At 35.9% G+C, this 13,514-nt stretch overlaps 1 protein-coding gene and 1 pseudogene across 3 annotated transcripts in view; one reads left to right on the plus strand and one right to left on the minus strand.

Moving 5' to 3' along the window:
- The window catches only part of CTNNA3 (catenin alpha 3), a 1,497,017-nt gene that overhangs the window by 286,942 nt on the left and 1,196,561 nt on the right, over positions 1 to 13,514 (plus strand). The gene's annotated exons all lie outside the window — the stretch shown is intronic.
- LOC114497517 lies at positions 2,635 to 3,754 on the minus strand (annotated as a pseudogene).

Raw genomic sequence — 13,514 nt, forward strand, 5'->3', positions numbered from 1 at the left:
CAAAAAAAAATTCTTTTCTCAGAGGTCAGAGAGAGAAAGTGGAGTTTATCAGTGGAAAATTAACACACAATAGGAGATCAGAAGTTGCAAAATTATAAAGCCTTTTTTTTTTTTACTAGAAGAGTATGAGCACCTAAGGAGACAGTCATTAGCATGGTAAGATGTATAAGTACTTTCTAAGTTGGCAGCATTTTAGTCACATGGGAATCCAAACTGAATCATATGGGAAGTTAGGTCAAAGATGATTTTTATTCAAACAGTTTCTAGGGGTAAAAGCAGAGACCTGCATACACATAAAGGCCTTCATACAGCTATTAAGAGTGAAAAAAGTCTCTAATTCCTGTAGTGGCCAATTCCATGCCAAACTCTAATGTACTGAGCCCCAGATGAAGTTACAAACAAATGAAATCAATAAAATCAAATACACAGATCAAGAACTGGGGTTGTTTCTCAATGTTTAAAGGTTTCAATGTGGGTTTTAATTTTCTCAAGTAGGAATAAATTAAGAGTTGAATGACATCTATTTAAGTTAGAAGACATCCAACTATGGTTCTAACATTTTATTCTGTTAAACCTTGTTTATTGTTCTATTTATTTCTGATAATTTTGGTGGGGGGGTAGTCTTTTAAACAATCCATAGGCTCATCAAGTACATTGACTGTGTATTATGTTAGGGGACAACAAACTCTTTGGGTTCTCATAAGGGTAAATATCTTAGGAGCTTCTAAACAGGTCACAGAAATAAAGAAATTTTAAAATATCTCTTGTTAGAGGTAACAATGAGATGAGCTCAAGAGAGGAGGAATGCTTTGCAAACTGTTGGGTAAGCAAGTGCTATAGAAAGAGAAAGCCCATAAGTGCTATAGACAAGGTTAGATAATTTCATTCATCCTTCAGGCAAGACCACAGGTTTAGTCACTGAAAAGGTCTATTACCTTTCATTTGTCCTTGTACTAAAAAGCACACTGTTAACTCAATCTGCCCCACAATTAATCATAACTACCACATTTTGGAAGCATGCCATGTCTCAAGCTTTATGTATATACTTTATGTATATTATTTTACTTAACCCTAACAGCTATTTTATGAAGCAGGTGTCAATATCTCCATTTATAGACAGGGAAAGAGACTTGGAATGGTTAAGTTATTACACAGCCTGAAAGAGCCATAGGTGTGACATATACCCTTGTGTGCCTGACCCCAAAGCTCATCCTTTTAAACCTTATGCTTTTCTGCAGTTGGTCACATTATGTATTTTTTTGTATATACTTTATTTATTTATTTTTAGAGAGGGAAGGAAGAGAGAGAGAGAGAGAGAAAGAGAGATTGAGAAACATCAATGTGTGGTTGCTGGGGGCCATGGCCTGCAACCTAGGCATATGCCCTGACTGGGAATCGAACCTGCGATGCCTGGTTCGAAGCCTGCGCTCAGTCCACTGAGCTACGCCAGCCAGGACATTATGTATTTTCTTATGTAAGGAAGGGTGAGTATATAAACAAATTCAATACTGCACACATCAATTTGTGTGTTACATACTGAAAATGGATTAGCAGAATCATCTTATCCTTTGAGGAACATACTAGGTAGATTAAAGAAGTTATTAGGACATCCCCCAGAAGAGATGGCAGAGCTAGTGTTGGAGTTAGATCAGGATATTGCTATTGTTTACTCTGCACATTCATTAAAAATGTACAGTATTTTGAACTATCTCAGCGTATATGAGTAGTAGCTCACAGAAGAAGGCCTGGAACAACACAGCTTAGAGTCAAAATCTGGCTATTCCACTAATGATGTGACCTCGGTAACATTTCTTAACCACCTCAGTTTTTCTGCTTGGAAAAGTGATACAAATTGCATCTACTTTATAAGGTGCTTTTGTCTATTGAAAGTGGCAGCACATAAAATGCTTAGCACAGATCCTGACAGAAGAATTTCACAAATTTTTGCCATTATTGTTATTTTGCATATCTTATTAAATTCTCAATTTTATTAGGCTTTGTATTTTATAGTGCTATAAAAGCAGTGTAATTTGGTAATTAATTTTATTAGAGAATAGAACTTTCTTTTTCACTAGAATCAAATAATCTTTGAATCCTAGTTGAATTATATATGAATTAGTTTCAAATTGCTCCTGAAACAATATTGACTTTTATGAGGAGGTTAAATTATATGTCATATATTAATATGCTCTAGACTGTGCATTGGCTTGGATGCTGGGGACTGGCACTGTAAGATTTCTGTGTGAGTTATAAAACAGACTAAAAGTATAAGGAAAAATTATAGAAAATCTAATTTCTTCTAATATTCTTAACTAGATGGTATATATTTGTGGGAATGATTTTTCTTTGATGTGTCAGTTTTGGGAAAATGTTTTATGTTCTTACATTCTAAGATTCTGTTATATTCTACCAAAATGCTGTTATCTTAGTTGCTATTTTTAGAAGTATAGCACCACTTCTAACATTAGAGTTAGATCTTTTTGTTATATATGTTGATTGAAGTCATGTTATTTGTACACCTTTAACACACTACTATTCAGGGCTTATAGTGTAAGAAAGGCATGCAAACAAGTGTCTGGTCATGAATATATGTAGTGTTTATATACAGTGTATATCTATCTATATATATATGTATAATTTTACATAATGGGTTGGGATCTGTGGGGCTATATGCTTTACAAGTTATGTAGGTCTATAATTAACCAAATTAAATCAGTAGATATTACTACATTTCTTAACACTCTGAGCAGGGAATTACTGGAGCCACTGACATATTAAACAAAGGGCACCACAGTTCTAAAAAACTGCCTGTAGAGATTCTAAAGACTTTGTTGGATCCATGTTATCTGCTTAAGAAATGATAGGCAATCAAAAATAATTGACAATTTTCTGATAGTAATTAAAATATGTTTTATTCTTTGTCTCTAGCTCCTTGAAATGATTTACTGAATATGCTATATTTTGATTAGAACAGAGATAGAAGAACCAGATAATAAATGGGCCCTTAGATGTGCCTTCATGTGGTAAGAAATCTTTAGGATTTTGGAATAAGGGAGAGCCAAATGTTTGATAGTCTTCTTGCTGCAGGGCTTGTGTGGGGATGTCAGAGCTTCTTTATTGGGCAGTAAGAGCTGCAGGCCAGCTGGGAGGTGTTGGGGGAGCCCTCACCGATTGAGGCAGTCAGCCTGGATGTTGGTGGAGACCTTGGTCTCCTGCTTGGCCCCATTGTTGAACAGGTTTTCCTTGTACAGCAGCTCCTCATGTGTCTGCTGAGAACTCAAAGTTGGGCCCTTGACAATGGCATCCACAGGCACAGGCCTCCTGGTAGAACCGCAGTAGATGCACCTGGTCACCTTGGTGTTATAGTGGATGGTCCAGTGACTGCCATAGGCCAGGCTGGTGGTTTGGCCTTGGTGGTCATGGCCTGGGCAGGGAAGACAGCCTCACAGTGCTTTGAGGCAATGCAGCACTCCTCCTTGGTGGGTAATGGCACATCCTATGGAAGTGTGGGCCTAGCGGACCCTCCTCAGGTGGGTAGGTGATGGTGGATGGTTCCTGGACAGGTAGCTTAGGTTCATGCCAGGCCTGAAGGGTCTGAGCCACCCAGTCACTGATTTCAGGTCCACCAGAGCTTTGGCAAATTCATGTACTTGGCTGCCACTGGGCTGCTGTGGAGGCTCTGGCCACTTGGACACTCTATGCGCGCAGCCTGGACTAGGGCCCGAAGCAGTGTGGGTGTAGTCAGACAACGCATCTTGAAGCACTGTGGTTCCTTCTTGGGACCAAGCAGGGTGGCCTGGTAGTCTGCTTTTTCTTTACTTTGTTCCTGGTTTTTGAGATCTAGACCTTATGTGCAACAACCTGATTCTAATTTCCTCACTTGTACGAGAGCAAACAATGGATACTTCTTTTAGAGGTTCTTTTGAATATTAAATGAGATAATTTATGTGAAGTGGCTGACATATAATGATGTTCAATGCACTTTAAAACGTATGCTATTTGTGACCTGGTGTTTGCTCTGTCTTCTCTCCTTCTGTTTTCACTTTTAAGCCTTTTAACTGAAGTTATCTTTTGCCTCTTTCACAGCTAATAATTCAGACCTGATTTATTATGTAGTATGGTGTTTTCCAAACTGGAGCACCTGGGAGGCATGTACAATGTGATCTAGTGGTGTATCTGAACGATGTTAGATTTGCTACTATTATTTAATTTTTATTTAATAAAATAAAAATTTTAGGTTTAGTAATATTTAATATAAAGGCTAATAGTAGTATTTTTGTGTAATGTATAAATAAATATATTGAGTGTGAATGCTAATTTTTTTCCTAATAGGAGTGCTTTATTTAGAAAGGTTTGAAGATTATTGACCTATCATTTAGTACCTGGGTGAAGCCTTATGGGTGATAGGAAGAGGAATTTGGAAAAGCTTTTTCTGAAAACATTTTTGGGTCCAGAATTTAAGTGGGTCACAAGGAGGTAATCTATTTAGGTATGAGTGTTGGAGGGCAAGTGGGGGACAGTGTTGGGGCTTGGATCTTCTGAATTTTTGCAGTTTTCTGGAGTGGATCTTCAGTATAGTTTTAGGGTAGTTTTGTTGTCATTGTTACAGAGAGAACCACCTTGTTGAAGGATAGTTTATTCTATGCCTTCCATCAATAAGGTCGTGGTTTTATTTGTAGGGAAAAATGACAAAAAATGCACAGATAATGTGCAGTGCAAATTTAAATACTCTCATTAAGTAAGCAACAAGACCCGTGCCTTATAAACTGAGTAGTGTTTAAATTGCTTGCTTTGATACTTCAAGAATGACAGAAGACTATTTTGTGGGATTCACATACTGAGAAAGTGTTATTTCATGTTGAAGCAAATAAATAGAATTTCATGCAAAGAAGTAGTTTGTCCTCCTGTCACTGGGACTCAAACACATATAATAGAAAGATTTTCTATTGATCTTGACTTCATTTGCGAATAAGACCACTTTTGCTGAACTGTACTTGACCGGAGAAATCTGTAGTACTGTTGGATTTCAAAGCTATTTCACAATACTGCTTCCACTTGAACCAGAAAAAACAGTTTTATAGAAGAGTGTTATTTATTTTGAGAATTGGTGTAATCCATTTCAGTGATCATAAGACAGTATTCTTGCCATTGGTGGTTTACTTAATAGTGTTAAATTTATGTGTAGTAACACAACATGAAATGGTTTTAATGAAAAGTGTCATTACAGAATGGGCTGAATTTACTTTGACTACAAGACTCACATTACTATGATGATCAAGGTGCTCTACCACTCTCAGTAAAAGCTGTTCTTTTTAGTGATTCAAAGCCTATTGGTACTCCTTTAATAATAAAACTGTCCTAATTATACAATCATGGAGAGTGCTGGAGTCATAACCATATGTTTCTCTACAGCACTTGAAACACAAAATCAAAAGCTAGTGTTTTGAGTAGTATTCTGTTTTCAAATACTAGTCAAAATTATATTGGACTAAGAAAATGTATCCAGTGAGTGTTTCAAGGCTGCTCACATTATCTGGGTACTTGTGGAGGACACAGATCGGCCTGGGCTGTGAGCCGGGTGTAAATGACTATAACAGGAAAAACCATCTGATGAATTCAATATGCTGTCAATTTTCATTATATGTGCCTAAAGGATGCTTTTTATAGGGACACACACAGTTATTCAAGGAGATTGTGTTTACAATAATTTTATCATACTATATGCAAATATTCAGAAAATACTTGTATGAAAATAATGGCAAATCTGATATGTGTTAGTCTGAAATCGGTCTGAATATCAAAAAGATATACGTATCTCCTTTGTTTGGCCCAGCCCACATGTGCATATGACATTTTTTCATGTGCCAGTCACCACAGAATAGCACAGAACTCTTGATTTTTGGGGGTGTATGTTGGGATCTCAAAAAAAAGTGCCAAAATATTGTGTTCAAGAATCTTTCCAGGTTTAGAGGGAAAGGAGAGTGGGAGGAGGTAGGAAAGGTTAAAAGGGGGATAAATGGTAATGGAAGGGACTTCATTTGGAGTGATGAACACAGAATACAGTGTACAGATGATGTATTATAGAATTATACTCCAAAACATATATAATTTTATTAAACTATGTCACCTCAATGAATTCAATGAAAACATAAATAATAAATAAAAATAATTGAAAAAGGAGAATCTTTCCAGGTTTAATAAGAGCTAGGGAGAGGATTTTTTTTTCAGCAGTGTTATAAAGTCAAACCAGAAATATTGATAATTCTCAAGTCCTTAAAATGCTTTAAATAGAGACAACTGGTACTTTTATATCAACTGTAAATCAATATTCTGTTCTTATAAAAATTTTGTAATTAGTTCTGTGTTGTGGTATTTTAAATAAGGAGTTAATGCATAGTAAATTTTACAGACATGAAAAATTGTATCTTAAAGGAGTTCCCATTCCTTGAATGTTTTACTATTCAATATAAGAGGAGAAAATTACATGATTGTTTTGGTGCTAATTTCAAGTTTGGTCAGAATTATAAGATGCTTAAATAATAGGTAATAACCAGATTTCAGAGAGGACAGCTAATGGTCATCATTTATTAAGTGCTTACTATATAACGGCTGTTTTGCTCAGTACTTTACATGAGCTATATAACATAACCCTTACAGTAACACTATGGGGCATGTAACATTGTCCCCATTTTACAGATAATATTGCTGAAGTCTAGACAAAATAAGGGATTATTTAAATGCCACACAGTTAGTAAGTGGTAGAACTGGGATTTTTACTAAGGATTCTTTGGCTCCAAAGTCAGTACCATTCCAGAATATTATACTTCCCACAGATCATCATTAAAAAAAGCCATTATTTACCTGTAGGTTGAATAGAGCTCTCATGAGAAATCAGTTTGTTCCTGAGCAGGTATGAGAGTCACTGAAGCTTACTTAATGGTTTCTTTCAATTGACTCAAATTTCTAAGTCAGGGCAAATGTCTTCATTTACTACTTGGAATAATAAATGTACTCACAAAAACGTACTGCATATGCTAGGAACCAGCACACATTTGGTGCAGAATGAAAATATGTCCCTTATTTGCCCAAGCCCATTATTTTAAAGTGCCTAGAGCCTAAAGCAGCCCCCAATAGCTGGAATACTACCTGTTATTCCAAAGTAGACACTAAAATCCTTTCCTTGTTTATAAAAAATAAAACCATTCCTCTTTTCTTAACAAGCTTTGTCAGTATAAAAGGATATGAAATTGGTGTTCTTTCTTTTTTTGCACTGAGTTCTGCATTGTACTGCTGTTATGATGAAATCTGGAGTATTCACAGAAAGCAAATGCAGTTCCTGCCTGCGGGAACCCTTGTAAAAGGCAAACTGTGATTTTATGATGACATATTCTTAGGCCACACATAATTAATTTTAAATAATTGAGTTAGTACAAACATATTTTTATATTTTATAAAATGTTTTGTTCTTCCTCATTTCTTCTCTCTTTACAAAACAAGTTTCTACTTTTAAAAAAACTGTTGAACATCCTTAAAATAGCTTCCTTAGATATTTCACTTTTGTTGCCTATTTGAGAATTTTTTTATGACTGTGAAATTGTGTCAGGAGCACTAGACTGGATATTATTGTAATAATGACCAAATCAGTTCTTTTTTGTGAGAGGAAGTGTTTAGCTCAGTGTCTGATATTTCTTAGATGTCCACTGTGTTTTTCACATCCCTGTTAGCTGAATTACTTTGGGCAGTTCTCTAGGTTTCATTTTTCTTATTTAAAAATGTGAGACTTAAAGATGATTTCCAAGGGTGTTTAGCTAGCCCTACAATGTGGCAATTTCCCAGTAGATGTGTATCATCTGATGCCATAGGCTAGAGTCTTTGCTACCCATTTAAACATGTCATGATTATTCCTACCTGTATGCCTTTAATTATTCTGTTTTCCAATCATGAGAGTTTTCTATCCTTACTACCAATCTAAAATCATCCAATCAACATTTTTCACCATTTTTTGTTTTTTAAATATATTTTATCGATTATGCTATTACAGTTGTCCCATTTCCCCCTCTTTATTCCCTTCTGCCCTGCATACTCCCTCCCACCCTCATTCCCCCCCATTTAGTTCATGTCCATGGGTTGTACGTATAACTTCTTTGGCTTCTCCATTTCCTATACTATTCTTAACGTCTCCCTGTCTATTTTGCACCTACCATTCATGCTTTTAATTCCTGTACCTTTTCCTTCATTCTCTCCCTCCCCCTCCCCACTGATAACCCTCCATATGATCTCCATTTCTGTGATTCTCTTCCTAGTCTAGTTGTTTGCTTAGTCTGTTTTTGTTTTTGTTTTAGGTTCAGTTGTTGATAGTTATGAGCTTGTTGTCATTTTACTGTTCACATACTTGATCATCTTCTTTTTCTTAGATAAGTCACCTTAACATTTCATATAATAAGGGCTTGGTGATGATGATCTCCTTTAACTTGACCTTACCTGGGAAGCACTTTATCTGCCCTTCCATTCTAAATGATAGCTTTGCTGGATAGAGTAATCTTGGATGTAGGTCCTTGCCTTTCATGACTTGGAATTCTTTCCAACCTTTTCTTGCCTGTAAGATTCCTTTTGAGAAATCAGCTGATAGTCTTATGGAAACTCCTTTGTAGGTAACTGTCTCCTTTTCTCTTGCTGCTTTTAAGATTCTCTCCTTATCTTTAATCTTGGATAATACAACTATGATGTGCTTTGGTGTGTTCCTCCTTGGGTCCAACTTCTTTGGGACTCTCTGAGCTTCTTGGACTTCCTGGAAGTCTGTTTCTTTTGACAGATTGGGAAAGTTCTCCTTCACTATTTTTTCAAACAAGTTTTCAATTTCTTGGTCTTCCTCTTCTCCTTCTGGCACTCCTATGATTCAGAGGTTGAAATATTTAAATTTGCCCCTGAGGTTCCTAAGCCTCTCCTTATTTTTTTTTGAATTCTCATTTCTTCATTCTGTTCTGGCTGAATGTTTATTTCTTCCTTCTGCTCCAAATCGTTGATTTGAGTCCTGGTTTCCTTCTCTTAACTGTTGGTTCCCTGTACATTTTCCTTTATTTCACTTTTCATAGTCTTCACTTTTTCCTCTATTTTGTGACTGTACTCAACCATTTCAGTGAGCATCCTAATTACTAGTGTTTTGAACTCTGCATCTGATAGGTTGGCTATCTCTTCATTGCTTAGTGTATTTTTTTCTGGAACTTTGATCTGTTATTTCATTTGGGCCACATTTTTTTTGTCTTAGAGTGCCTGTTACATAGTAAGGGGTGGAGTCTTAGGTATTTGCCAGGTGGGGCAACCCAAGTCCCTGGGTTGTAGAGCTGTATGTGGGGCAGGGTTCTGAGAGGGAAAAAAGCTGCTTACTCAGCTTTTGGGTGGCTTTCAGTCACTTTTTCCACTATCCACAAGTAAATTGGGCCCTTCTGGTGCTGATTCCTTGTAGGAGGGTTTGTGTACATTCTAGGACCCTGTGGGTCTCTCCAATGTACTTTCCTGTGAGGCTGGGGGTTTCTCCTGCTGCCTCAACCTCCACAGGTTTTTTCAGTCAGAGGTTTTGAGGCTTTATTTTCCCCATGCTGGAACACTGGGTTCCTCAGTCTGTCTTGCTTCCCAGTTGTTCCTCCTGGTTTATTGGCACACAAATATGGGACCACCAGGTCTGCCAGCTGCCTATTTGCTGTGAGTCTTCTCCACCCTGGCTGCCCATCTCTGCCCCTCCTACCAGTCTGGATGAATGTTTCTGCTTTAACTCTTTGGTTGTTGGGCTTCCATACAGTTCAGTTATCTAGTAGTTCTGGTTATTTTTTGTTTTTAAATTTGTTGTTGTCCTTCTTTTGGTTGTGTGAGAAGGCAAAGTGTATATATCTATGCCTCCATCTTGGCCAGAAATACAGATTTTCCTGTTCACTAATATTTTCATTGAATACTTACTGTGTACAATGTTAAAGGAATGAGTAAAAAAACAAACCTTTAAATTCTAATTATCCTTCAAAGACTTTTAAAGCTTTAGTTTCTATATTAATTCTTCCTAAAAATTCTAGATGATTTAGATGTCTATACTTTCTCATGTCCTATATTCATTGTATTTATCATATTTTTGGTAATTATATTTTGTGAAAAGAAAATTACATTTTACCACATCAACTAGCTTATATAAGCTTCCAGAGGAGATGTCATGACTTAAAATTCTTTTTTATTTTTATTAACATGTGGTATCATTTTTAAGTGTTTATAGATTAGAAGGTATGCATGCTGCTAATAATATGGTACTCAAAGTCAATAAAGTTCTGAGCTAGCATAATAGCAATGTAACTGAAATGGAGGAAGGGGATTCAAAAGGCACTATAAGTGATTTTTAGATTTTTGGTTTTCTTGGCTAGTTTGAAAATATAGGGTGGGGCAAAATTTTAAGTTTATAACTGTTCATATGGAAAATAATACAATAATTAATAATAATTTCTGTTTCGCATACTCATAACTGTAAACCTACTTTTGCCCCACCCTGGATATAATTTGTGGAAAGGCCTTTAACATGCATAAGATTTGGAAGTAAAGTAATGATATTAATATATTTAATAGTCACTCTAGAACTTGTTAAGCCAAATGTAGCCTCTGAGAATTCTATAAACTTCCTCCAATGTGATCATATTTTTAGAAAGTTACTTTTTGGGGGATGAAGTTTGAAGTTATTATGGTCCAAATTACTTTATAGCACTCCTTGGTTTCAAATGATTATATGTTTACTTTGACCAAATAAATAACTTTTAAATTAAACTTTGTTGAATTAAATGTTTCCCAAGTATACTAATTGGCCATTATTAAATTTTTTTAACTTCATGGTGAGTAAAAGTAATAAAATCCAAAATATATTTAACTATGTGGACACTGTGGAAGAAATTGTACTTCTTCCTGGGGTAGTGATTTTGAACAAAATAATACTAATTTGGTGACATGGATTCTGCTGTCTTCATTGAACAGTCAATTTCTTTAAAGACACATCTTTGTTCTCCATTAAATCCATTCACTGTTAAAAAGAATTAAAAAAAAAAAACCCATAACTGCAGGGAAGTACTTTTTAAATGGCCAACTGAGGACCTCTGAAAATCCATTTCGTAAAAGTAATTGCTGGCAAAAATATTCCCAATCAACTTTTTCAGAACTCTGGAAATTAACCAAAGTTTTGCAATAAGAACAATGACTGGATATCATTAAGAACAGTAGTTTTTGTGATATTTTACCTTGCCCTATTTCTATCCTCTACTCCCTAGGTCCACAGTAGCCCTGATAGTCAGTAGTCACATAATGAGAGTAGCTGTGAAGTTAGAAACTTGGCAGTCACTGGAGGGGCAGAATGGGTTTAGAGCTGCCCCAAAGCCTTATCCCCCTGAGATAATTGTTACTATTTGATCAGCTTTTTGGATAGTCCCAGTCACAGGGCTTGTCTTTATTTGCCTGGAATTAGAGGTGTTTGATGGGAAAAAATTTAATTCCAGAGGGGTATGTTGAAAATGATCAGTAGTAATTGCTTAACATTTCAGGTACTTGAGACTATGATACTAGTTGGAGAAACAAGAAGTGGACCCAAGACCTTAAGAGAAAAATCTAGAGAACAGAGATACATAGGAGGTTTTGGAGAACTTTGATTATTTTTGAGGATCTAAAAATCCAAACACCTGTGTAGGATTGTAAGCATGCCCAGGAAGTAGTTGAGAAGACTCTAATCGCAACTTTGGCTCACCTTGGTGCTGTATGAAAGCAGGAAGTGAAGGATCAAATATTTTCTTTTAAATTTCAGACATTGAAGGGCATAACCCAACACACACATGCACAGACACACACACACACACACACACACTCTCTCTCTCACACACACACCGTTTTGACAAAGGGCAGGTATATTGATTCAAGGCATTTAAGGAAATCTTTGGCCAAACATTAACTGAAGACTAACTGAGCAGAGGCTTCAGTGATTATACTGAAGGATACAAGCTTTACATAATGAGCCCAGAAAAGTCATTAAAACAAAAAGAAATACAACAGCAACAAAAACAACAAAAAATTGTAGAGTAAGGAGTGAACTGACCTCCCGAATTGCCACATTGCATTATTTAAAATGTCCAGTTTAAACAAATAATTATGAGACATATAAAGAACTAAAAAGGTATAGACTATACACTGGGATAAAATCCCAAAAACAAATAAAAAAGTCAATGGAACCAATCCTGGAAGTAGGCTAGATGCTGGACTTATTAGACAAAGATGCTAAATCACCTGATTTAAAGATGTTCAAGGAGCTAAAAGAACCTATGTCTAAAACTAAAGGAAAGTGTGAGAAAAATATCTTGCTAAATAAAATTGTAAATAGAAATTATTTTGAAAGAACCACATAGAAATTCTGGAGTCAAAAATAATAACTGGAATGAAAAATTGATTAGAAGGACTCATGAGAAGATTTGAGCTGGCAGAAGGTAGAATCTGAAAATGTGAAGATAGGTAGAATCTGAAAATGTGAAGATAGGTCCATCAAGATTATTCAGTTTGAGGAAAGGAAAAAAAATACCATGAAAAAGGACAGAACCTCAGGGACACCATCAACTGTACTAATATATGCATAATGGGATTCCTGGAAAGAGAGGAGAGAAAATGACAGAGATTGGTTGAAGAAAGCATTTCTTCAACCTACATAGTTACCTACACAGCCAAAATAATCAACAAATTCCAAGTATGCTAAGCTCAAGAAGACCCACATCTAGACACATCATAGTCAACCAGTCAAAAATCAAATTCAAGAGAGAACTTCAAAGCAGCAAGAGCAAAAAACTCATCATATACAGTGGGTCCTCAATAAAACTAACAGGTGACTTCTTATTAGAAATCATAAGGCCACCAAAAAATGGATGATGTATTCAAAGTGCTAAAAGATACAAAATATTAACCAAGAAGTCTATATTCAAAAAAACTATAAAAATTAAGAATAAATTAAGATTTGTAGGTAAACAAAAACTGAGGGAATTTATTATTAGCTGACTAGGTCAAAAAGAAATAGTACAGAGAATCTTTCAGGATAAAATAAAAGAACACTAAAGAGTAACTTGAATCCACACAAAGAAATAAAGGGCACCAGCAAATGTGACTCCATAGATAAATGTGAGATAGTAGAAAGGTATTTTTGTTTGTAATTAATTTATTATCTTATCTGATTTAAAAGATAATTGCAGAGTAATAATTGTACAGCTGTATTGATTAGTTTGTGATATGTAAAAATGTAATTTGTATCAAATAATCTAAGAGCTGGAACTATAAACCTGTCTTCCAGTCTTGAAAAAGTGGCTCTGCCTAGACTGTGTGTTGAATAGTTTCAGCAGGCTGGTTGTAATCAGGGCAGGTGCATGTGGTACCGGGTATGTCTCCTTGCATGAAGAAGGTGGTTCTGGATGGGGCCTGGTGTGTGTGCTTTCTTGTCCTTTTAATCCAGGTGAGGGTTCTGAGTACAG

Source organism: Phyllostomus discolor, chromosome 5, assembly GCF_004126475.2.
Source record: "Phyllostomus discolor isolate MPI-MPIP mPhyDis1 chromosome 5, mPhyDis1.pri.v3, whole genome shotgun sequence".
Classification (NCBI taxonomy): Eukaryota; Metazoa; Chordata; class Mammalia; order Chiroptera; family Phyllostomidae; genus Phyllostomus; species Phyllostomus discolor.